Source organism: Pleurodeles waltl, chromosome 1_2, assembly GCF_031143425.1.
Source record: "Pleurodeles waltl isolate 20211129_DDA chromosome 1_2, aPleWal1.hap1.20221129, whole genome shotgun sequence".
NCBI lineage: Eukaryota > Metazoa > Chordata > Amphibia > Caudata > Salamandridae > Pleurodeles > Pleurodeles waltl.
The window spans coordinates 418,217,712-418,245,485 of record NC_090437.1 but is presented as its reverse complement, the minus strand read 5'-3'; the positions used below and the strand labels follow the sequence as shown (position 1 = coordinate 418,245,485).

The 27,774-nt window shown below is 42.7% G+C and overlaps 1 long non-coding RNA gene across 1 annotated transcript; it reads right to left on the bottom strand.

The window, feature by feature from the left end:
* Nucleotides 1-4,697: 4,697 nt before the first annotated feature.
* Nucleotides 4,698-14,670, bottom strand: LOC138300752 (uncharacterized). Its single transcript, XR_011204997.1, has 3 exons — nt 14,550-14,670; nt 11,912-11,994; nt 4,698-5,911 (listed from the first exon to the last, which is right to left on the bottom strand). It is a non-coding gene; the product is annotated as an uncharacterized lncRNA (long non-coding RNA).
* Between the last annotated feature and the right edge of the window lie 13,104 nt (nt 14,671-27,774).

Genomic DNA, 27,774 nt, shown 5'->3' with positions numbered 1-27,774 from the left:
CTTAATCTGTATCACCATCGCTTTCTCCTTTAACTTTTTCTGTTTCAACTAAATCTCATCACTACAGTATTTCGCATACTGTAGCACCTCATCAATCGGTTTGGCTTGCCAGCAAATCAAATGACTCTTAATCATCTGACTAATCTCTGGTCTGAGTCCCTCAACAAATCTGAACACAAAATGAATCATGTCTTTTGGCTCAATTGTTTCTGTACCACTGTAATGTTTAGATGCTTTTAACAATCTCTTATAGTATGCAGCAATTGATTCTTTTGCTTCCCGTGCAGTCCTATCTATTCTCTGCCAATCAATGTTTTTGGGTGACATTCTTGTTTTCAGAAATTCAATGACTTTATAGTAATATTTCATTACTTCAGGTGATGGTGCACCTGCTGTTGGATCTCTTGGCGGCTCACTTGTTGGCCATTCTACACTCCTCCTGCATTCAATCCATAAATCTGCTGGAACAACTTTCTCTAAAATAGTGTTCAAATCTTCCCACAGACATTTTGCAAGTTTCACAAACCTATCTGCTTGCAGATACCATTCCACTGGTTTCTCCCTCAACCTGGGTAATCATTTGTAAATGACAAAATGACACTTCTGCTCCAAGGACATGTACAAAATTCCCTCTTGGAATTTCTCTCATTGGAAAAAGCTTTTACTGCATTTCGGTCCTGCAGTGCTTCTGTAGAAGAATTATCAGGACCTTTTTTAAGCTTGTCTCTTTTCTTCACCCATCTGCCTTCCCATTTGTCTAATGCTCTCCATATCATATCTAGATGCCTTGAAGTAACTCTCTAAGGTGTGTTTTCATTCCTGCAGATCTCAAGTGTTCAAAATCTTTTGCATCAAAATCTAACCTATAACTTCTTTTCAAATGTTTCATTTTTTATAAATCTATCCAATGTTTGTCCGCTACATCAAATAACTGTTGATGTATCTCACCTACTTCTTTTGTAGTCTTCGGGCACAAGTATCTCAATTCTTCTTCAGTGTAGGACTCTAACCTATTTACACCCATGGTTCCCTCAACAAGTTCACTCGCTTCCATTGAAAGCATAGTGTAGTTAATATAATTCCCTCCACTAGAAACATCTTGTGAGGTATTCAGCTTTTCTAATCACTGCGTTAATTGTTGAGCTGTCAACCCTTGTAATGATATGCTATTAGGCTGAGTAATAGGTAGCTGTTTTACAGTTAGACTCAGAGGTGTCATTGACCTCGAGTCAGCACCAATAGGTGACCCTGCACCAGTATTCAAAAGATTATTCAGAGAACCTCTGAAAGGACTCAATTCTATCAATGACCTTATTCCATCAACAACCTGTCACAGGTGTACCTATTTTGGCATTATCACTGATTCCTCCTCCCACTAAATTCTGATTCAGGATTACCTGTCCATTTGTACCATTATTACCCTGGGCATACAATGGTATGGGTGGGCCAATTGTGACAGGTACAGACACTGCATCTGGACTTATTCTGGCATTTACATTCTGAGACTGCATTACACCTGTGTTCTGCATTTGATGTAGTAACAACTGGGTTGGCTCTGACTGAATCAACATTGGTTTATGGTAAACCTGTTTTGTTGGCACTGTAAGATGTGTTGTTGCCTCCACGATTGGCACATTTGGATAAATCCTAGAAATGCTAGGTTGCAGCAATTGTACAGAATCTGTTGACTGATTTAGACTACTCTGCATTGGTTTTTGCACTAAAAGACTAGTCTGCACTGAGCTCTGTGTCATGTTAGGATTAACCTGTGTAGAACTCTCAATCATGTTAAGACTACTATGTATTTAAATTTTGGGGCATATTTATACTCCGTTTGCGCCGGAATTGCGTCTTTTTTTTTTACGCAATTCCGACGCAAAACTAACTCCATATTTATACTTTGGCGTTAGACGCGTCTAGCGCCAAAGCCCATGGAGTTTGCGTCATTTTTTAGCGTGGACACCTACTTTGCGTTAATTATATGCAAGGTAGGCGTTCCCGTCTAAAAAATTGACTCCGCGGCATGTGCGCCGTATTTACACTCCCGGGCAAAATTCACGCCCGGGAGTGGGCGGGTCCAAAAAAATGACGTACGGCCGCCTTTGCGCCGTTTTTTAGTGCCTGTAAAAGGCAGGCGTTAAGGGACCTGTGGGCTCTGAAGGAGCCCAGAGGTGCCCTCCCATGCCCCCAGGGACACCCCCTGTCACCCTTGCCCACCCCAGGAGGACACCAAAGGCTGGAGGGACCCATCCCAGGGACATTAAGGTAAGTTCAGGTAAGTGTTTTTTAATATTTTTTTTGGTGGCATAGGGGGGCCTGATTTGTGCCCCCCTACATGCCACTATGCTCAATGACCATGCCCAGGGGACAGAAGTCCCCTGGGCATGGCCATTGGGCAAGGGGGCATGACTCCTGTCTTTGCTAAGACAGGAGTCATTTCTATGGGGGTTGGGAGTCGAACAAAATGGCGCAAATCGGGTTGAGGCGAAAACTTTGCCTCAGCCTGACTTGCCCCGTTTTTTCACGCCCAAGCTCCATATCCCCCTACGCCGGCGCTGCCTGGTGTACGTCGTTTTTTTCAACGCACACCAGGCAGCGCCGGCGGCTAACGCCGGCTAAAGTCATTGATTAAATACGGCGCCCGCATGGCGCTTCAGAATGGCGTTAGCCGGCGCTCATTTTTTTTTACGCAAAACTGCGCAGTTTTGCGTCAAAAAGTATAAATATGGCCTATGTGTCATGTTAACCTGTGTTGGTGCAGAAGGATTCACACTAGTACTTGGACCATTCTCCTGTGCCACATATGGTGGTGGACGACAATATCTGTAAAATAAACTCATCATTATCTGATTCCTCATTATTAATCAAATTCCTTTCAGGTTCTTTTGATGTCTGCTCTTCATCTGATGAACAAAAACTCTTTTTAGATTTCTTTAAAACTTTTTTTGCATCTTCTTCAATATCTTTAGACACTGCAGGAAATATACCAATACCATGTAAGGTATCAAGCCTTCACTGTTGCTGGTCATTGTCCCACCTAGCTTCTGCTAGTGACTTCTCTGCTCTTCTCATTTTCTCTTAAATTTCAATGCTTGTTTTCTGGCTACTATCTCGCTGCTAATGCCTCAAACTGAGCTGGTCTTGGTGGAGGTTTTAGGCCATACATCACTTGTCTTAAATGTTCTAAAATTCTCAAATTAAATGTCCCATTTTCAGGAAATGCTAAGCTCCGTTCTTTTCTTGTGATTTTGCACCAATGTTTTAACCAAAGGCATGCTCCAGTACCTTTCTCTTCAATTACAATATATGTTGGAGTACCTTCTGGTGGACAAATTTCTACTACCCTAGCTGGAATATATTCATCACCTGTAAGAGCACTTTTTAAAGCTTTGAAAAAATTCATTTTCACAAATTTATGTAAAAAATCAATAATCAAGAAGTGACTTTTAATCCGACAATCCTCTTTGTCTCCTTTCTCAACCAATTGCGCTTCATGGTTGTCCACCAATCCATTCGCAATGGTTCTCACTAACCAACCTATCTCAGCGCGGCACAAAATGATGTCACACTTACAGACAGCGGCTGACGAAGTCTTGCGGCTTGTCCTCCTAAACTCAAAAACATTCAAAACTAATGCAATACTATTTGCAAGCACTTCATCAAAATCTAAAAAAAACAATGTTTATTTACTACAGGTAGAGTAGTACAATCACTTCAGGAACCTTACAGATTTTTACTGATTGCTTTTCACTCTAGCAGCTATTCTTCGTTCTCAGCTCTCCAGATTCACAAGCAAAATTTGACCTGCAAATTTTTCTCTCAACTGATCAATGGATATTCTCCTGGCGCACATAGGACTTGCCAAATCTCAGTCAAAAAAGACCTTGAGTGGAAGGTCCTTTACACTCAACTTGACTCACAAACTTGACTTGCTTACCACGCCCAATTGGCCTACTAAATAGACCAATTACAACCAAAAAAGTGTTTCAATACACTTTAAATATACTCCGGAGTCTTAGACCTACCTCAGGGTCCGTATACCAACAACCACATGGACACTTTTTGAGCACCAAGCACCACACACATGTGAAGTTTGCCAACTTCCCTGCTCTCACACTTTGGAGTACACAAACCCCTTTTTCAACAGTATTTGGAGTACGCCAACTCCCCTAAAATCTCACAAACAACTCAATCGCCTGCAAATAAATTAGCTAAAGCTGTGCAAGCGCATAATCTACTTCATCCAACCTAACAACAGCACTCTGAGAACATTCCCCATCAACATAGGCAGACTCCAAGGACCGGGGACAGTCATCTTGGGTGTTTAGGGACACATCTTCTCCATAATTTTCATCAATAAAAAAAATCTATAAATCTCAATCAAAATCAATAATAATCAATAATTATCAATCAACAATCCATAAAGAAATAACCAACAAACTCTGGCTACCAAAAACTACCGAAAACTGTTGCAGGGTAGATCTTTGTCTCTTCTTAATATTTTATAATAGTGAGTGATTGGACGCTGCCTTAAGGTTGATGAACCTTTTGACTTGCATTGATTATATGGATTATCACCTTGATTGACACATTAATTATTGACACATAAAACAACAACAATAAACAATAATAATATTCACCAAAGAATCAATATATGACACACCATGACCATGAATAACCATACCTTTTAGTCTCAGTTAAAATATTTATTTCCCTATATTAACAATGCTAAAGTCACAAAGATTATTCTCAACACCCAATAGTACAAGTAAAGTAGCATCACAGGCTGGAAAATTGCTCTGAAAAATCTTAGTTTAAACAGAGAAAATAAAACAATACACCAAATAGTTAGAACACAAATCAATAACATGAGTATCACTGTAAGAGAGATAGTATACATTTAATTCAGTAAATAAACAATGGCAAATCATAAGCATAGAGAAAACACCTCATTAACCTCAAATTAGCATTAGCATGTTGGACATCATGCAAAACATACATTTATAAAACATCTAACTATGGAACTATCAAAAATAGCAGCAGAATTTTAAACGGTAGCAGCTGGTAACCTGCAAAACAAAAAGACAAATACACAGCATTCATACATTTACCTCTCCTTAAGGTAAACAGTAATCAGGCTACAGCTTCACCAGGAGGACCTCAACATCAGGACAGGGGCAGTGAAAAGGGGTGACAATTCAGAAATGTGGACTCTAAATTATCTTAACCATCAAATTAATTATTTAAGGCAGGCAGCATAGCACTTTAGGATTTAAGCATTAAGTGCTAAAATAAGCACCAGCATTTTTGCATGGAGCCTAAAAAATAATTAAAAATAATAAAGTACCAGAATATCAGTGGACTGACTGGCAAAACATGAAATGTCAAAGTGACAGATGTTGAGAATGAGAAGTGAAGCCTCTGGAAACCAGGGAAAAGAATGCACCCCAATGTCTAATTAACAAACATTAAATTAAACTTGCTAAACTTCTGTGATTGGCTGAAAACTGCATTTGTGCACAAATCATCCAATCACAAAACATCAGCACTTCAGAAGATATTCCACTATTAACTTAAATATTCTGTATTCCTCCGTCTCTTTCTTTTTGCGCAAGCACAAACGATAATAATTATTATTTCCTGCAGTCTTCTCTGCACTGTTTTGTGAAGATCTTTTGTTCAACATATTTCAGAATGCACTTGCTGCCGGATGATAGTCAGGAAAAAATGTTAAAACTTTGAAGTCAGTTCTTTCCCATCGAGAGAACACATTCCATTAGTATGAACACAGATTAAACTCATAATTCAAACAAAAGAAGCTTGTAATTCTACGGAAAAGTTTGACACTTTAGCTCGGCTTGGCAGTCAGATAACTAGTGACCTTGCTTACTTGACACACAGCAGAGAACAACTGCTGAAAAAAATACATTTAATTAATAAACGTTTTACACAAGATTGAGATTCAAACAAAGAATGTGTTAGACAGTGGGCATGAAATCATTCTACTAACGTAACATTTTTGGAACATTGGCAGACATTCAACATCAGCTCTGGCTTTGTTCTGCCGAAAGGCACTGCAGAAAACTCAAGAATTACTCACATTTTTTTCTAACATTATTTTTCAAAGGACATGTTCTTAAAGAGACAGAATATACTTTATTTTTCAACACTAAGTTAACACATTTTAAAAAATAAGTGCAGGTCTTTCACTATGATGGCAGCCATTAAACAAGCACACTTTCCATGTTAACATTTATTTTTTTCATTTGAAGCATTTCTCATGTTAGTGTATCAGTATGATTACATAAAATAATTATTTCATGTAAATCTGCGCTCACACTGGTATTGTCTATTGTTAGGATTTTTGCACTGTGACTTTTGTCTTGGCACACTTGTTCGGCACTCTCTGCTTTTGTTCCACAGTACTTTTCACTCTGCCAGTGGGGAAACCACCCACATCTGAAGAACCCTGTGGTAAAAGAGTTGCAAACTTTTCCGGGGCTCCCCAGCAGTGACAGGTTGAGCCTGGATCAGCACTCTTCTGAACATAACACTTGTGGAGATTCCTGCAGTAGCATTTTAAGAGGGCACAAGTAGAACCAAAATACCCAGACTCTCATTGTCAGGGCCTGACACAACAGCTGCAAAAAAGACCTGACCTCTCCTAACTAGGACAAACTATCCCCATAAAAAAGTAAATTTAATCACCTATGATGTCATTTCATATTACCATTTCTATATACTACAACAACATCAAACATACCAGTTAAAACTACATTTATAATAAATATTACTTATTTATTTCAACATCAATTCATTAAATCAACTTGTACGTTACATCCATAAAATAATTAATAAAGTTAATAGTATCCAAGATATGTATATGCATCTTCATAAAGTTAATAGTATCCAAGACACATAAATAATCACAGTACTGTACATCCCATTCCTCATTTCATCATTTACCAATAGTTTATATAAAATTAAAAATAATATGATTCTACAAAATTAATAATCATATGATTAACTTTCTATGAACTACTGATAAATGATGAAATGAGGAGTGGGACGTGCAGTATTGTGATTCTTTATGGATCTTTGATACTATTAACTTTAAGAATTATTTTATGGATGTGTATAATTTGCTTTTAACAATGGAAGCTGAAATAAATACGAAATATTTAGAAATACAACTTTTAACTGTAAACTGTAAATAACTATGTTATTTTGGTATACATGAATGGTTAATAAAGAATGAAATCATAGATGATTAAATGTACATTTATATGGGTTTATTTTGTTACAGAGAGGAGATATTTGGTCTGTTTTGTAATTAAAAAAAATCCTTCCCCTTTTCTTTGGACCTGACACAACAGCCACCACTACTTCAGATTCTGCCTGTATGCAGAAAAAGTGTGAACAGTATTGAATCTGTGTGCGTCTCTGTTGGCTGAACTGTTGGATCAAAAAAGGAACTGTTCCTGGGTATCAGCAGCCAAGCCCCCAGGTTGGACTGTCTTTGAAGTAACCATGGTCTACACTAAGTGGTCCCACCTCAGAACCATTGCTGTAGAGGAGGAAATAAAATGGCTTGCACTTCACGCCGGGTGATAAAAATGGCAGACATCTAACAGGACAGGCCCATTCGAAATAAAATGATTGATCAACATTGCCATGCTTCCTTCTGATTCTGGTGCCATGGCAATTCCTTGAAGTCCTACTGTTTAAAATGAGAGCGAGCATTTGAAATCAGCTTCTTAGAACCTTGTACTATATGTGCTTAGGAAGTGGCGTTTAGCTAAAAATAGTGCAAAATAAGTAATAAATAAATTTATACCATGACGCCCGACCCCGCGAACGTCAAAATTCCTCTGTGTGCATCATTTTCTGGATGCGGGAAACCGCCTTGCGTTAATGACATGCAAGGTAGGCGTTCCCATCCAAAAAATGACTTTAAGGCCTTGCACCTTATTTATACTCCTGTGTCATTTTGATGCACAGACGGGGGCGGGCCTTAAAAAACAGCGCCCATCCTGCTGCACGCCGTTTTTTAATGCCTGGGTGAGGGCAGGCGTTAAGGGACCTGTGGCCTCATTTCCATGGTCCCTGACCATGGAAGCAGTCCACAGGTGCCCTTCCCTGCCCCCAAGGAAACCCCCTGCTACCCCCACACACCCCTGGAGGACAACCATGGATGGGGGACCCATCCCAGGTAAGTACAGGTAAGTATTTTTTGTACTTTTTTTTAGTGGCATGGGGGGGCCAAACTTGGGCCCTCCTACATGCCACTGTGCCCATTGGCCATGCCCAAGGGACAGAAGTCCCCTGGGCATGGCCATTGGGCAGGGGGGCATGACTCCTGTCTTTGCTAAGACAGGAGTCATTTCCATGGGGGTTGGGTGTTAAACAATGGCGCAAGTCAGGTAAGAGCCATGATTTTTTACTCTAACCTGACTTGCACCATTTTTTGACGCACAACCCCCATTTTACCCTATGCCGGCTGTGCCTGGTTAGAGTCATTTTTTTTTACTCTGACCAGCCCGCAGTGCTGGCTAACGTCAATCCATAAATAAGGCGCACCCATGGTGCGTAGGAATGGTGTTAGCCAGCGGTACATTCTTTGATACAAACCAGCGCCGGCGCTGGTTTGCGTCAAAAAGTATAAATATGGGCCTAAGTATCAAAACAAATTAAGAAATTTTATTTGGTGATGCACAAATGATAAAATACTCACAGAACCCCAATTTCCACACAATATAATTTGTGTGCTATCTAGTTGTATCAGTACAACTGTGCGAATGTAGTGGCCATTTCAAATGGAAAATGTGCTGTCTAGAAAATCGCCACACCTCCTCTCCGTTACAGGTAGGTGAGTTGCAATTGTTTATTGTTCTAAAAATTGGGTCCTGGTTCTAAAATGTTTGGGAAGAACTGCCTTCATACCTTCATTAGTGCTTCACCATCACACTGACTACAAATTACCATCATATTAAGCGATTTCATCCAAAGCACTCTCCACCCAACATCCACTCTGGCCATTTTATAAACCTTTCAACTGCACAGGACAATGCACGTGCCTTGAGTAACAAGTGTTCCAAAAGAATCTCCTTTCTGTCAAGAAAATGGCAGGTTGAAGATGCAGGAGGAAGAATGTAAACTTGATGTCACCCTTAGCCATAAAGGTGCCAACACCTTTCTCCTTGGCCAGGCTCTCAGCCTTCTCAAATTATGTATTTTTCAGGTTTAGTGAGTTCCCTTGGGCATATGGCTGGTGGGGAATTACTCAGTGCTCAATCTCTTCCTTCTTGAAAACGATGCAGAGCAGTGAGATCGTAAAAAAACACTTCATTGGCAGTAAGTCAAAGAGGGCGGCCTTCTCCACCAGCATAAAAGAAGCAGTCTTCAGGCTAATAATCGTGCATCCTACTAGGGAGCCTAAGAAAGGGATTATAAAACTAATTTATACTGTACACTGTAAGAATACTTCACATCTAACCATAGCATTGTGCAATGTACCTACTGTCTCACGTGTTGGCAATCCTTGGCCCCACAAGCCACCAAGGCTGCACCCACTGCTTAAATTGTTTCTCTGCTTGACAGCTCCCTCACCCTTTAACCATCTCTGATGGGCGACATATGTATGCAATAGCTCCTCTGGAGTTGAGTAAAGGTTATGGGTGGGTGTTCATAACGGGGCATGACTGGGAGCTCTGGAGCCGAGGCTGAAGACATTGCGAGTTTCTCACAGTGCCTGTGAGTGTGTTCATACGACAAGCTCATCCAAACTTTGGCTCCTTTGCAGAGCACACAGAGCAACGGCCACATAAGCGACAATTGTAATTACCATTTATTGTGAAAGTGTGTGAAGGAGGTATACACATCTATTAAAATACTGATAGCGGCAAAAGAGAACAAAATGCAGTGCTACAGTTGAAGAAAGACAGTGTGTGTGTGTGGGTGTGTGTGTATTTGTGTGTGCGTGTGTGAGAGAGAGAGCGAGAAAGCATAATGAAAGGGGTCATACAAGAGAATACATGCAGGAGAAAAACATGAAAAGAAAGTGGTGAAGTGGAAGGAAATGACACATGAGTTAGCATATTAAACATTCTAGAAAGTTTTTTGGGAAAAAGGATATAACCCTCTAAAAGAATGAGGAACTGCAGAGGAACGTGCTATGGCAGTTAGAGCATGAGCTATTGCAACACTTGGAAGACCACCACCTATTCCACAGACCAGGTCAAAATTAGCACAATGCAGCCTTCCTTCTATTTTATTAAAGGTAATTAAGTCTCTATATTCAAACACATGGGTCTGCTGCAAGCTACATAATAGAAGCAATGTCAAATCTGAAATACCGACCAATTGAGACTTACAACAGGGGTGCGTTCCAGCACCGATTCTCTTCAATCTATAAACAGCAGACTTGGGGCAAGTTATATCAAAAGTCAAAACTATACCACCATGGATTGGATCTTTTACACTGCCCATACTTCAACATGCAGATGACCTTATCATCTTAGATCATACGAGAAATGCGGTGGAGAGAGCCCTAGATCATCTAAATGTACATCATATTTGTAATAAACTCACAGCCAACCCCGGAAAGACCAAAGTTGTGATACTTGGCAAATAAAAACACAAGTTGACTTTGCAATGGAGAGTAGGGGAAGTGAAGATTAACTACTCAAGACCTCCAATTACTTGGAAGCATGGCTCTCTGACAACCACAAGCATGGCATACACTTGCAGTACCTTATGCCTGAAAAGCCCATCAGCTGAAGCAATCATCTGAGCCATACAGGCCAAACGTCTGCCCACCATTTCCTATTGGCACCAAGCTTACTTTTATGAAACTATCAACTTCACTAGATGAGATACATTGCAATGTTTATAGGCAGATATTTACCCTACCAAAATACACAAGGCAGACGCTATTAGGGCTGGATTTTGGTCTCGACAAGCATGAGTTGGAGTGTAGGTCATCGCACATCAAATATTACCAATCATTAGTCACTGCCACCTGAACAGCCTTAAAAAAGGCCATCCTCCAGGTTTACAAAACTATGTACAATCCCTGGGGAACATACTTAGCAGCTGCACCCAATGGCCTAAAGGTCAACCTAGACTCGGAACTTACACTTATGGTCTGCACTGGAAGAACAAGTCATGGCCATCTCCCTCAAAAAACTGACATGAAAAAAATTTAACATGCTCTCTACGTGCCCCAAATCTTCAAATCTCACAAAAATGTCAAAACCCAGACGATTATAAAAAACCTTTAAATAAATTGACACAAGGCTCAATGTTATGCCCCAGGCTAATGACTACTGATTTCAGAAAATTGAACTAATTGGTCGAGACAATCGAACTATCAACATTGTAGATTTTGAAACTACAGGCACGAATCGATGCTGCACCTATTATGTTGAGGCCAGGTATTTTAAAGCATGACGCACTTTACTGAGGTCAGTGTTTTTAAACCACAGAATTTATACTTGTAAAGAGGCATGGACCTATTGCCTCAGCATTAACAGATTGATGGTCCCTTCTCAGTTTTGAAAAGTCTCAAAATGTTTGCACGATCCTTGCCAAGGCAATATGTTGCATCACTCAAGATATATGTGTCTAATACTTGTGTCACTGTTTGCATGAATGTCTTTTGTGTCAAGATAAAGGAAAACTCTTTTTAAGCATCTATACGGGCGGCGTCCTGTACAACAACCCAAGCACAGTAATGATAACCAGTGTACAGAATATTTGATGAACATATGTAAATAGGATCATAATAATGCTTGCCAATAACAATAGATAGGTTACTTTCATTTTACTTATGCACTTAAATTTGGCCTGCCAGTCAATTGCATTTGACATGATCACAAGGATTTCCTGCAGGAAAAAAGTTGCAACTCACCCAAGCACAACGTGTGACATGCATTCTTTCATTAGGCACATGTACGTCCATTGATTGAAAAAGTGGGTCTACACAGGAGAGGCCTAATAGGAAACACAGTGCACATTTAGTTGCCACTAATACTGTAATAAAATACACGTTTAGACTTTTCTGAGCACTTAAATTTCATCAGAATGAATTTGGAGTAAGCTAATAGGAAAGGCTGGTTAAGTGAACCGATCAGACCAGTTTTCTCCAGACATTTCTAGGAAAGAACGCCGACTTATTACAGATAATTATTTAGCAAAAAAAATAACAGCACAAGTGAAAAAGGTTCACAGTTTCACAATACACATGTGCAAAGTTAGGAAACTGAACATTCCGCTTTTGTGTCTTGACAGTTCATGTACATGTGACTATAACGGTGTGCTAACAATGAATCTTTTTCGCATAGAAATGTAAGTGAATATTAAGTGGAAATTACGTCAACTTTAGACATAAAGCGTTGCTTCATGAATATATACTTTCTATGCCTATATGAATAGGAACCGTGTGTTGACAATACATATTCAGCTTAAAAAGCTACGAGCAACATCATTTACAAACTCTTGAGCACTACAAGTGTAAGTTTGTGACCATGGTTTCATTGCAAGACTGGAAGTTCCTACTACACTAGGGTCCAGATTTACCAAGGCAGTGGTGCTTAACCTGTTGCCTGAAGACAAAATTAAATAGTGCTAAAATTAATAAATACAAATTAATAACGTGTATACAGATAAAGAATCAACATTGAAAATGTAAAAACAATTCCTATATTTAATTGTAATTTAAACAAAATATTTCAATATTTGAGCATTGAATGGTGTATGCTTGATTTGTTGTTTTTTGTTTGAGATTCAGATAAATGACAATTATTTAGGCTGGGGGTCCCCAGTTTCCAAAAATCACTTAGTGGGGGTCTCCGGATTGCAGTAATGATTTAGTAGGGGTTCACAGAAGTCAAAAATTTAAAAACTGATGAACTAAGGATTTTTGCAAAGCCATGCACTGTGGTATATGGAGTTTACTATCCAGCTTAAAAGGTGCTTCACAATAGAAAGGTTCCCTTTTCCCAGTGCAAAAATTGCTTTGCACTGTCTTGCATGAGGAGCGCATTTATTGGGAGGACCAACCAAGCACCCATAGGTTGTGTTGTAAAGTCTGATCTACTAAGGTATCAGGACTGGGCTTTGCATCTAAGTATAACTCTTTCATGAAGCAGGCATAGGCAAGGACAACTATCATTTTCTAAACCTAAAAAAAAAAAGCAAGCCTTGGCATAACATAGTAATCCTTACTGGAAGGTAAATCAAGTATACAAATCCTACACTTGTCAGTGCACACTAACCTCTGCACCATGGTGCAAGGCTGTATGACACACAATGTAGCCGTGTTTGAATGCCAGCACAGGGGTTGACATAGGAAAAAATGGAGACTACCCTAAAAACCCTATTAGACCTGGGTAAATAAAGACATAATAAGAAAAAATTGTATCATAGTTGGAAATAATACACAATCGTCAATCCAGCAGTGAAACTGTAAATCAATCACTGGAACAACAGTTCATTTATACAATTCTTTTCATATCTCTTAATCAGATAATAAAATAGCCCAAAACCAACATATAACATTACCTCGTGACAGAAATCAATCACAAACAATATATGTACATAAACCCATAGAGTTGCAAATCAACGAAAATTGTACTTCAGTCATTCTTCTACTTTTTCAAAATGTGGTTGTTAACAATACATGTTAATCCAAATGCATGTTAATCCACATGGGAGATGGTTGCTTCATATTCACATTTCAGCATAATGGCTGCTATTATTTGTATTTAGAAAAATATGTATATTGTAAACCATTCTTATAGTTATAAGTTAATATTTCTCACAACCCCTCCCTCAGTAAAAAGGTCGACGTGTTTTGGCCCATTCTAATTGTGGGTCTCTTCAGGACTGTAGGACAAATAAGTACCTAATAAAAAAACCACAAAAAACAAATTACAACACGAAACCCAAAGTCTTAAAAAAAAGTAAAATATTTTGATCAATAAAAACCTTTATTTGTGTTACAGCAGACCGAACCACCTATTACCCAAGTGCAGTCCATGCAAGTAACATGCCAAAAATATGCATTAAAAGAAAAAGTGGGGGAAAGATATATCAAGGAGTCAAAAGTGCCCCATTCAAATCACAACCCATTAATTACATTTAATGTGAGCAAAATATAACAATGTACATAGGTGCTACTAGCGCAGAATCAAAGACCAAAAGACCCAAACACGAGTCCAACTGACACTTACTGCCTATTTTGGAAAAATTGTGTCCAGATTGCCAAATCAGTATCAATAAGAGGCAAATGAAAATGAAAAAAACCTAGAAGATAAGAGAAAGTGGGACACTACTAACTTACTCTGACCTTCCAAATTGAACTCTACAGTGCTATCATTCTGCTAACGATTTCACTCAAAAAACATACTTCAAAGCCGCACAGATGTATCCACTATGCATACTGCCACATCACAGCTTATTTTTGGCTTTAACTTGAAGCCTGACCGCTTCTGCAAACCCAGGAATAACTCCCGATTTCAAGTTGTCTAGCCAATGCGGATCGTTACCTCTGCGACTAGGAGAACCGCTCGCATCGTTTGCAGCTTTAGCGTTTAAGATTACACTTTCTCAAACAAAAATGAAAATAAAGAGTGCTGGCAAAAACATCAGCCCGATTCGCCCTCTAACGTGTGTGCATACTGGGGCACCTTTTATGGCAGCCATCTTAAAGATTTAGTATTTCTCCTGTAGTCTCTATGGCGGCCATCTTTAAATGTACAACTGAACCAGCGGACATTTATTACAAGTATACAAATGAGTTAAAGTACATATTGTCAATTACGTTTCAATCCCTAAGGCTAGACACTCGGGATTATCATCAGGACTCATGAAATTAAGCCTGAGAAGAGCAAAGGGATTACCGTCAACAACGGCGCAACCTTATACTAAAATAAAGGAAGGGGATAGGGGGGAGTGGAAAACAATATTGGAGCTAAACATAGTTAGAAGGGTAGAAAGATTGAGTTGAATCGTTTTACAAAAAGAAAAAGGTGGAAAAGGATTTTTAATGCTCAAATTAGAAATTTGTTTTAAAAAGGCCACAAAACGAATGCTAGGTAAAATAATATAAATAGTAAGTGACAAGCAAAGAGTGAAAAAGCACTCGTGCAGCACATACTAAACAGACGAAAAAGTGAAGGTGAAGTGGTGTGAAAAGCAATTAACTTCACATCTTGAGCATAAAAAAAAAAAAAAAAAAATTAATTACTACTCACTATACAATCTTGGCCATAAAGTAGGGCTCCATGTATTAGATAAAACAACAAGGAACAATAAGTAGACAGACAGGGAACGCATGCAGTGTACAGGATCTAATCAAATCCCTTTAACCAAAGAAGTGTACTTTATCATATAGAAAACAAGGGCTGGTAAGGTACTGCGGTATACTTAAAATGGGGAACTTCCCAAAGGTGTACCTTTCGTTGTATTATGGAATAAACAATGTCCAAGAGCCCAGATAATGAATTTACAAAACAAAATGGCCACTGCAAGAAAAACTGAGAATTGGCCCCAAGGACAGGCACACAGTGCAATAAAGGGGCAGTAGAATTTCACTTACCAATGAAGTACAGTACCATTTGTATGTGAGTACTGTTCTACAATCTGAATTGGATGAAGACACCAGTGAATCACAAGGTTAAAAGCAGGTCGGCAATGGGGCAGTGAAATAGAAGAAGACCATGTGGGAGGTGGCATCTTGGAAAGTATGTAAAAACTGGGCCAAAGTATAGGGCCAGTCGTAGCTACGAACCACAAAAAAACAGGATCCCCAGAGCTGTAGAAATTGCTAGTTAACAATGTGTTACGCAAATTACTAGACAAAGTACAAAAATGAAATCTGCGCTTAAGCAAGAGGAATGTATAAATGAACACACACCATATTGGAAAGGCTGATTATCGTTCAGAATCAAATTATCCAACAAATACAAGAGCTAACAAATGTTTTTAAAAAGCACCACAACAGTGTACTGTCAGCAAATTATAGAAATGGGTGCATACAAGAGGCACACAAACTTCAAAACCATATTGTATTATATAAATACTCAGCTCCTTCTTGAGCAGTATGCGCCATTTTGGAGGGGTTAATATTGCAAGATGTAGTGTGGAGTCACAATAAACAGCAAATGATAGAGCCAAGTAAAGGTTATAAATAACACCACACAATGCAACAGGCACATTAAAGGAATAGCATGACATTGACTAGCTGCCATTTTAAAGTAAGAATGACATAGGGGGTCATTCTGACCTTGGCGGTCCATGACCGCCATGGCGGAGTGCGGCGGAAGCACCGCCAACAGGCTGGCGGTGCTTCCTGGGCGATTCTGACCGCGGCGGTAAAGCCGCGGTCGGAAAAGGGGAGCAGGCGGTTTCCCGCCGGTTTCCCGCTGGCCCAGGGAACCCGCCATGGCGGCGCTGCTTGCAGCACCGCCATGGGGATTCCGACCCCCTTCCCGCCAGCCTGTTTCTGGCGGTGTCCACCGCCAGAACCAGGATGGCGGGAACGGGTGCCGTGGGGCCCCTGGGGGCCCCTGCACTGCCCATGCCACTGGCATGGGCAGTGCAGGGGCCCCCTAACAGGGCCCCACAAAGATTTTCACTGTCTGCTTAGCAGACAGTGAAAATCGCGATGGGTGCCACTGCACCCGTCGCACCCCTTCAACTCCGCCGGCTCCATTCCGAGCCGGCTTCATTGTTGAAGGGGCTGTCCCGCTGGGCCGGCCGGCGGTCTTCTTGCGGTCGGCCGCCGGCCCAGCGGGAAAGCCGGAATGGCCGCTGTGGTCTTTTGACCGCGGTGCGGACTTTCGGCGGGAACCGCTTGGCGGGCGGCGACCGCCGACCCCCGCGGTCAGAATGACCGCCATAGTGTATATACAGAAAGTACCCAAATAGAAGAAGGGGGCAAAAGAGGAGCATTCAGTTATGTACCCAAAGGGGCGGAAAAGCTAAATCCTCATATTCAAAAGAATAATACAGTATAAACCTGTTTTTACAGACTATAAATATGTAAAAGAAAGAGGGAAAACAAGCCTAATGTCCATTCAGAAGACTAAGGCCCTCATTACAACCCTGGCTGTCAAAGACCGCCAGGGCTGTTTTGGAGGTTGCACCGCCAACAGGCTGGCGGTGCAAACTCGTGGATTACGACCGCGGCGGAAGCGCCGCGGTCGCACCGCCGCGACTGGCGGCTTTCCGCCACATTGGTCCCGGCGGTTGTAATCCGCCAGGGCAGAGTGGCTTGCAGCGTTGCCCAGGGAATTACGAGTCCCCTTCCCGCCAGCCTTTCCATGGCGGTAGGAACCGCCATGGAAAGGCTGGCGGGAAGGGGAGTTGCGGGGCCTGGCACAGCCCCACACAGCTTTCCACTGTCTGCACAGCAGACAGTGAAAAGCGCACAGGTGCAACTGCACCCGTCTCACGGCCGCAACACCGCCGGCTCCCATTTTGCGGTCGACATCCCCGCTGGGCCGGCGGCCGGAAACTCTGTTTCCGCCCGCCGGCCCAGCGGGGATGTCATAATGGCCACTGCGGGAGTGCGGCTGAATTGGCGCCGCCCGCCAAAGTTGTAATGAGGGCCTAAGTCTGGCATGAACCCACAGTTAAACAAGGGCAGACCAATCTTTGATGCGGTTGAGGCCATTTTGAAAACTATTAGCATGCAGAATTCATATGAGTTCCTCTTTGTTTAGTAGTGCATTCATTTATCCACTCCTAGGTAGTAACTTGATGACAGTGATGACTTGCCAACAAAGGTTGTTCTTCGTATGTCTATTTGCCATGAAGTGATCCACAAGGGGAGCGTTGGAAACTCAACATATTGCATAAACAACATTCATTGTCTTACAATTAGAAAATTCATGTAAAACAACTTTGGTATTGACATAAACAAATTCCTTTGTTTCAATAGTAAATTGGCACACACTGCATTGCCCACATTTAAAGTAGTCCACTAGCGATGGTAAACCCCGGTCCTCATGTAGAGTACGGCTGGTTGGTTTAGGAGGGAGGTTTGCCCTCACCAAGTGATCGTTCAAGTTTTTACTTTTGTGAAGTGCAAAAAAAGATCATTCAATATGTAGGTCACCCACGTTAAGAATAGGCCAATGTTTCAAAATACACTTTTTTAATTGATTGGAAACAGGGGAGAAGGTTGTCACACAGACTAGGCGATCTGTATTTACTTTGTCTTTAGGAGAGAGTATTACATCACAAGGGCAGCACCAGGCTCTCTTCACTGAATGGTTCACAAGTTTGCGGGGGTAACCTCTAGCAATCAGTTTTTTAAAGAAAGTTTTGGCTTCTTGGAAAAAAATCTTCCTTAAAATAGCAATTCCTCCTTGGATGAGGGCTTGTGTGTGATAAAAGAGTATTTCTTTCTCTTGGTTTATGGTACAGTGTTGTAAATAACTCATCCTCTGAGGTTTTTATCAAAAGGTCCAGAAATGAGATCTATGATCATCTGTGTGTCAAGGTAAATGTAAGCACACTACAGTTTGTATTGAGACATTCAGAAAACTCAAAGTGTCCAAAGGACCACGCCAAATCATGGAAATGTCATCTATGTAGCACTTCCATTCAACAATGTTACAGTGAAATGGGCTGGTGTCAGAAAGAATTTTGCTATATTCGAGATTATCCATGAAAAGTATAGCAAAAGTTTGGGGAAAAACAGCCCCATTGATGTACCTTTCACCTGTTGATAATACTGGCCATCAAAGTAAACCACGTTCTTGTGCGGCATACCTCAAGGAGTTCCAAAATAAAAGAAGGAGCAAAATGGGGACGTGCTTGTTTATTGAGAACTTTTTCAATTACTGTAATACTCTCATTTTGTGGAATCTTAGTATAAAGAGATTCAACATCCAAAGTACAAAGAAAACTAGTGTTTAGATCAAAAGGAAGATGTTCTAGCTTATTAATCATATCCATGCTATCTCTCATGTAACATGGAGCCTCTTGTATGAAGTCTTTAATAAAAACATCTACATATCGGCCAAGTGGTTCTAAAATAGAGCCACATCCTGATATAAATGGCTGTTCTGGGGGTGTTTTATTATTCTATGTATTTTAGGCAACACATAAATGACAGGTGATGATCTATGTTGGCCAATCGTCTATAAATCTCAGTTTTATAGGAGCCTATATCATGTACAACAACACTGCTCCCTTTATCAACTGGTTTGATTACCAACAATGCATTGAGTTTGAGATCACCAAGCACCCGTTTCTCCAGAGTGGAGAGATTGTAAGGGATAAATTAACGTTTTTGATCTAAGGTTTCAATATCTTTAAGAACCATATTTTCAAAGGTCTATATTTCTGAAGGCAAGGTATTGCAGGGTGGATTGAAAGTGGATGGTGGCCGAAAATCTGTATATGAATTAATGGGAGTATAAGGGTTGTTCTGAAAAAAGGCCTGTAGGCAAATTTTCCTAAAAAAGGAAATTGGGACGAATTGTCGGTACAAATTACAAGCCCTTAGTCAGTAAGGATATCTCCTCTGAAGATAATTGGTGCTAAGAGAGATTGAAAATTGGTACTGTAACTACATTATTAGTGCTCAATGTGTTGTCACAGTGTTTTGAAGTGCAGACCTGCTTCAGTAATCCCACTGGTAATATTTATGTCGAGTCTGGTGATCTCCTGGGGTGCTGTACCATTGTTGGGCCTGTCCTTTCCCTCGCCTGGATGGACGTCACTGGCCTCTTCCTAAAAAAGCCACTTTGGGTGTTACTGGAGTGGTGCTCGTTCCCTCCCCTGGATCTGAATTATCAGAGGACCCACCAAAGTGTCAGAAAATGTAATGAGTGTTTTGTTTATTGGATCTACCCCACAGGCATGCAAAGTTCAGATTAGTATATGTCCTATTATTGTAAAAAAAAGCCTCAGATAAGTAGGGGTATGTTCTTTTAATTTTATAAATATGGACATTTTTCCTGACTTTATTTGATTTTTTGTCTAGTTCAATTCAATTAAACTCACTAATATATTTTTCAATTCTTCAAGAAGATTTTTAGCTTCTTGAACCATAATAAAGTCAGGTTGCACCTCCAACAGGCTGGCAGGGCAAACTCATGGATTACGACCATGGCGGAAGCGCCGCGGTCGCTCCGCCGGGACTGGCGGTTTTCTGCCAACCGCCACATTGGTCCCGGCGGTTGTAATCCGCCAGGGAAGTGCTGCTTGCAGCGCTGCCCAGGGGATTACGAGTCCCCTTCCCGCCAGCCTTTCCATAGTGGTAGGATCCGCCATGGAAAGGCTGGCGGAAAGGGGAGTCACAGGGTCCCTGGGGGCCCCTGCAGAGGCATGGGCAGTGCAGGGGCCCCCTGGCACAGCCCCACATAGCTTTTCACTGTCTGCACAGCAGACAGTGAAAAGCGCGACGGGTGCAACTGCACCCATCGCACGGCCGCAACACCGCCAGCTCCATTTGGAGACGGCTCCCATGTTGCGGCCGACATCCCCTCTGGGCCGGCAGGTGGAAACTCTGTGGGGATGTCATAATGGCCACAGCGGGAGTGCAGCTGCATTGGCGGCCGCACGGCGGTTACAACTTGAGGGGCGGAATGAGGGCTTTAATCTGTTATTCTCAAAGACTTATTTCCTCTGAAAGTTTTTTTGGATTCCTCAATTGCCGTATTTGTGCCAGGAACCATCCAGTGTCTGGAACAAGCCAATATAACTAAGTCCATGTATATATTTCTTGATGTCTGCAAAAACACTTTGGGCCATATTTATACATTTTGACGCAAAGCTGCGCCGGCGCAGTTTTGCGTCAAAAATTTTACCGCCGGCTAACGCCATTTCGATGTGCCGTGTGGGCGTCAAATTTATACTTTGACGCACAGCGGCGCAACCAACAGGTGGGAGTAATTTTTTTTTTACGCACACAGCGGCGTCAAGTCGTAAAGGAAAACAACGTTAACGCGACGTAAATGACTGTGGGTCGATTTACGACAGCGCGACCCGGAAAGCGCTGTTTTTTTTGACGCAATAGCGTAAAAAATACCCGCGAACACTGCCCTTTTAGCAGAGGAGAGCCAAAATGGATCCCAGATGCCACTACAGACCCCAGGAAGATGACAGCAGACCAGGAACCAGCCAGGATGATCCATACAGGAACCAGGACATATATAGAAAAAAAAGAAAGTGTCGCTTCAGTGCAGATGAGCAGGAAATCCTGGTTAAAGAGGTGACAGAACACCAGCACCAACTGTTCATCACCTCTAAGTTGCCAATCAGCAGGAGAGAGGCCATATGGTAACAAATTGTTGACAAGATCAACAGTGTGGCTGAAGTACGCAGGACAGTCACTGAGTGTAAGAAACGCTGGCATGACTGCAAACATAGGACAAAGGAAAAAATGGCCAGGAACAGGAAGGCAGCACTGCAGACTGGAGGGGGGAGTCCAGCACACCAGGAGGCACTGGACCACAATGGAGGAGATGGTCGCAGCTGTCATCCCTGAGGAAATCGTCACAGGGATTCAAGGACAGGACAGTGCAGACTACCACGAGACAACGCACATGCAGGGTAAGTCGCATGGGGAATTATAATGCAATAATGTTAACTGCAACCGGGGTGGGGAATACCTACTACACAATGCATGTAAGTTAGCATATATATGGAGTGGCATGGGTAAAGGGGCACGGCAGGGGGGCATGCCCAGCACAGACAGAAGCTGGGGCACGACATAACACAACACCAACAACATTCCCATGGGGGCATCCTGTCATGACAACAATGGAGCTAAGGGAAAGCCTTGACAGGTGGGAAGGCCACTACGTCAAACTTACATCCTGGCACTCGTCAGTCAAAATATATCCTACATCAACTAGGTCCCTATCAGTAATCCAGTAGCCAAAACAACAACTGCAATGTAACTGCAACAACAGTTGACACTAACACCTCTGATCTCTGTGCAGCTATAGTAGCCAATGGCAGTAACCTCCCCATGGAACATACATACCTAAATTAGGGGGTGAGGATGACATCTGCAACAATCTCCAGAAATAAGACAAAAGCACCAGTACACTCAAATGTCAATGCCCATAGTTGACACATACATCAGCCAAAGTAAACAGCAATAGGAGCCACACAGCACTAAGGACACACACATGCTGCATACGTCAGGGTCCCTCACGTGCCTGGCTAACAAGTCAACATCATTAATGTCATACTGCTCAGACAACAACATTGAGGAGGGGACACATGCAACTGGTCACTGAAATACACCTGCACAGTCAGAGGACCAAATAGGACATTGATACTATAAACAGGGCAATCCAATTAAACACACATTACCCAACATCAGCTGGAAACATTATCCATATCACATCGTAACATTGCCATGCATAGGATATGCCACATAACAATTACAATTAGGTCAATGTGAACAATCAGGTTTTGGGGCAGGTCCTGAGAGGCAAGTGTGCTGCCCGGGCAATCACAACACCCACAGCCAGTGAAAGGTCTCACCATACGAATAGATAAACACGGAGGGTCGAGTAGGACAAAAAGATGGCTATTCCCTAATTGGTACAAAGCAACACCTAGAGGCGATTAGGCAGACAAGTCTGATAACTCTATATCATACATGTGACACACAGGTGGGCCATTGGCCTATAACAATGCCCATGTGAAGGACAACAGATACCAATACCAAACAAGATCACAAAGTAAAGTCATCCAAAGGCTTGCATGTTATGGCAAAATTGTCACAACACAGACACACTAATTGTACCCTGTTTCATTGCAGAGGAACATGGATCTCCTGCCGATATGCCTGTCCCTGATTTCCCTGATGACATGGATGACGAGCCCATAAACATTCCCCAGGAGACCATCCAAAAGGTACTTGAAACCCTCCAGACCCCACCTTCAGTCACAAGGAGGAGCACAGAACAAGCAGCCATCACAGAAGAACCACCCACCACCCCAATTGCAAGACCTGCCAGCTCCTACACAGCTGAGGACTCTGACGACACTGGCACCAGCTTTGAAAGAACTGTAGTTGGTGTACAGCGGGAGCTGGCCAAGGAGGTGCGGTGGGGATGCAAAATATGGCAGCCAGCCTTGAGGGGGTGCGCTCGTGCATGTTGTCATCTGCAGATCAGGCAGCTGCTATGCAAGCCCTAACATCCATACTGCATGGACTACAAGAAACTATAAAGGAATTCACCACTGCAGTAAGGGAGTTGCCACAACACCTCGCACCCCAAACTTTCCACTGCATGCACGAATGCAATCATGACTCCCTCAGGGCTGACCTGGCTGCCTACCATCGTGATGTGGCTGCTGTTCTCAAAAACCAGCAGATCCTCCTTAAGCACTTCACAGGGAGCAGCCCCCGGGATGTCTGACTCCACGTCTTCTAACACTGAGGTGTGTGTTGCCCCTTCACAACCAACAACAACAAGGACAAACCAGGCAACACACACATCAGAAGAAGAAGACATGGAACAGATCACATTCTCACGGAAGTGTACCCGGAAGCACTAGTCCCTGCACCATGTCCTACTTTGACCAAGGTCCTACGTTTTGTCAAATGCCAGTCTCACTACAACTATACTCAATGACTGTTCTGCTAACCACTGTATGACTTGTCAGCATTGTCAGTGAATGTCTCTCTCCTACTATTCGGCAAATCCTGTCCCTCTGCACTGTCTGTTACATCACCCCAGCATGTCAGGAGCATCATCCACACCCCTTCTGTAGGATCACCATGTAAGAATGCACCAGAACGAAATCAGCAAACATGGACATTTTGCACTACAGCACCTATCAATAAATAGCACTTGCACACCTAATATGTCTCTGTGTAATTTGACACATCAACTGTGCAGTAGATAACTCTAAAGTGCCTGTGTGACAACCATGTAGCTTGTCAATACAACTGTCCTGACATCATGTAGTCTGATACATCTGTGCAGTGGCCAGGATTGCATCATAGCCTGACCATCCTGAGGAGAATAACTGATGAAGGGACAAACCACACACAATTATGCTGTGTTGGACAGAATAATGCTCCATCTATAGCAATCCAAGTCAACTAATGGTGGCTGAGAAATGTAGGCACCATGCAATACTAAAAAATGAAATTATGCAGCATAATCTAAGCAAACACAACTAAACACTGCATCAATCACCCTTTCTGAGTATACTTCCATGAAGGGAAGTCATGCTGAATTTTTACACACATGATCTATGTCAGCAATGAAGACAACAAGACAAGAGTGTTAACAACACCTCATCTACAAAGATGTCCCTGAACATCACACTGCAGTCCGACCTAATAAATTAACCACAATACCAAGTCTGGAAGCACACTTTGGGGGTGATTCTGACTATGGCGGACGGCGGAGGCCGTCCGCCATAGTACCACCGCCAAATGACCGCACCGCGGTCAAAAGACCGCGGCGGCCATTCAGACATTTCCTCTGGGCCGGCGGGCGCTCTCCAAAAGAGCGCCCGCCGGCCCAGAGGAAATGCCCCTGCAACGAGGACGCCGGCTCAGAATTGAGCCGGCGTAGTTGCAGGGGTGCGACGGGTGCAGTTGCACCCGTCGAGTATTTCAGTGTCTGCAAGGCAGACACTGAAATACTTAGCGGGGCCCTCTTACGGGGGCCCCTGCCGTGCCCATGCCATTGGCATGGGCACGGCAGGGGCCCCCAGGGACCCTGCGGCACCCCCTACCGCCATCCTGTTCATGGCGGGTTTCCCGCCATGAACAGGATGGCGGTAGGGGCTGTCAGAATCCTCATGGCGGCGGAGCGCGCTCCGCCGCCATGAAGGATTCCCCCGAGCAGCGGTAAGTCGGCGGGAGCCCGCCGACTTGCCGCTTCTGACCGCGGCTGAACCGCCGCGGTCAGAATGCTCGTGGGAGCACCGCCAGCCTGTTGGCGGTGCTCCCGTGGTCGGTGGCCCTGGCGGCCACCGGCCGCCAGGGTCAGAATGACCCCCTTTTGTGATGTAGAATACCTACTCATCAACACAAATCCTTGGTGATCCATGTAAACTACTAATGGTGGGTGTACCAAATGGTGGATACTTACCAAGTTAGCACAGGGGTAGCTGCCATGTTAAACCTCCATTTTCTGTGGTGTGTAGCATAGGACACAAATGTCATAGAAAAACAATCACCTACACTGATGTCAAGGCCATGATCAAGTAGCAGTTAACGCATAATGCAAAGGGTTAACTATATGTTTATTCCTATGTTTTCACACCAGAGGCAACTAAGGGAAAAGTCATACCTACACTAATCTAACCTGACTACTCCTAACCCACAACTGTCCCAAAGTAACCTAAGCTAAACTTACTCTACACATATAACAAATCGATCTAAACATCAACCCCCCACCCACCATTATGAGACAGGACACATGCAGGACAGCACATACTAACCTACACACATACTATACTATCCTAAACAATCATATATATATATTTTTTTTATTTTAAATAAATGTTTTTTTTTTATTTTTTTATTTTTTATAAACAGACAGGAATCCCAACATTGACCCCCACCCACCCACCCACACAAAAATGAAAAATAGAAAGAATAAGGACCCCCACCCTCCTCCCTAACACTAACTAAGCTAACAACCTACACTAACCTAACACTAATCCCCAAAACCCAACTATCATTACAAAAAGGAAAGAGGAGAGAGGGGAGGGATACATTTAAAACAAGCAATAAAGTCCTAGAGGTTGGCCCTCCGTAGGGTCTGCCTGATGGACCGAACCATTTTCTTAATGTAGGCCACATCCTGGCTTAGCTTGTCCACCTTGCTAATAAACTTGTCCATTTTCCTGTTTAAAGCCAGGAATGCCGCAGGGTCAATAGGAGGGGCTGCTGCTGTCTGTGTGCTGGCAGAGGTGCACGGTGTGGGAGTTGTTGTTTGCCCACTGGACTGTCCTGCAGCTCGGAAATTGCTGGGTCCAGGTCGTACTGCAGAGGCAGGGTCAACTGTCCCCGCCGTTGCTGGGGCCACTTGGGGAGAACTGGTGGATGTGGTGGTGGTGGCTGTTGTGGGCAATGTTGGGCCACCCTGTGGTGAGGCCCACCATGCTCCGGAGGCCCGATCCGCTTGGTATTTTCGGGCCATCCTTCTGAACCCCGACTGCACCTGCAGGATGTGCCGGTATCTCATTGCACGCCTTTCAAACTGATGTCTCTGTGCGGCACTCATGTTTGCAGGTGTGAAGAGAAAGGGCAACTATTTACCATAGGAAATGCATTGGGTGGAATAGCACAATGGGTCAATTGCACATTACTTTTACTGTAGTTGTAACAGCTATTTTCACAACATAGATCATTGAAAGTCTCAGAGGAAGTACATGGGAAGCCTGCATACAAAAGGGCATCTCACACCTAGCATATCCATGTCTCTACATGATGGGTGACATCAGCCTAAACTTGTCATCCAAATAATGGGTAATGCAGCTGACATTATGGCTGTACCTCTTCCGCCTACTGACTTCACTACATATGTCACTCTATGTGATAACAATCACAACCCTCAATATCTGCCATTTGTAATTGTTTTTTGCTAATATTGAACTCATGTGCCATAACCGAGTGTGTACACTAGGTTCAAAACAAACTTGCAAAAGGTCACAAGTATGTGTAACATACTGGTTACTACAGTCCTAGGTACCCTATTCCCAAACACATGGCAGTCTTTGAGGGTGGGGTGGGAAGAACAACCAACAATCCCATATTCAATGCACACCCAGGAGTGTATAGAAAGGTCAACAAGTATTTGCCTCCACACACAACACCAATGAAGGGCTAGCAACAAATTGGAGTCAGCTAAACCTTGTCCTACACAAGGTCCACACATGTCAAAATGTACTGACTTAGGCCAACATCACATACTACCAGTGAGGCATATTTTACCACACACACAGAGGAGCAAGAACACCCATGATCGTGAGTAGAATGAACACCTAGGCCATTGCACTCTAGTCCCACACACTTCTAGTTCAACTTGTGGAAGTACATGCCCCCGGAAGATCCAACCTACAGTGTACTCAGTCCATCCTCAACTACGGAAGCTGCATATTTAAGACAAGCCTTTTGCAGAAGCCATCTGGGAGAATGTCAGTCTGAAATGCAGACTGAGTCCAAGCCAAGTCCCAGAGCAACTCTTACATTAACCAGTGTATTCCACATGACTCATCCCATTCCCCATAGCGGGCCCGACTGGAATGGCCTACGGACACTAAATCTGAGAGATGGATAAGCATAGGTCTACTTAAACTGAAGTGATATTTGAAATCCCACTAATGGAACAATACTAATGAATGGGCAGCGCATCAAACCTTGAATTCTGTTGAACACACAGTAGTCCATCATGCATCACTAGCAAACAATAAAAATAGCACACATGCAACACTCACTGTAGGTGTCGGGGTCCGCAAAATGAGCCACCTCTCCCACAGTGTACGGTGCAGGTCCACCTGTAAAGCATGGAAGGAAGAATATACTCAGACTCCGTGCGCTGACAAACAATTGCAATTACAAAGACAATCTGAGAATATGACATGCGTAATGAAACACTTTCACACATGCTCATACTGCATGGAATAATTCTTGAGCAACATTTACATTGGATGAGTCTCCTGCTACAGTTACACACCCTACTACACACATGCAGTGGCCAGGACAGTCATGTGGTGTCAAAGATGCACCTCCATTAGTATGCCCCAACAATATAGGGGTGCATT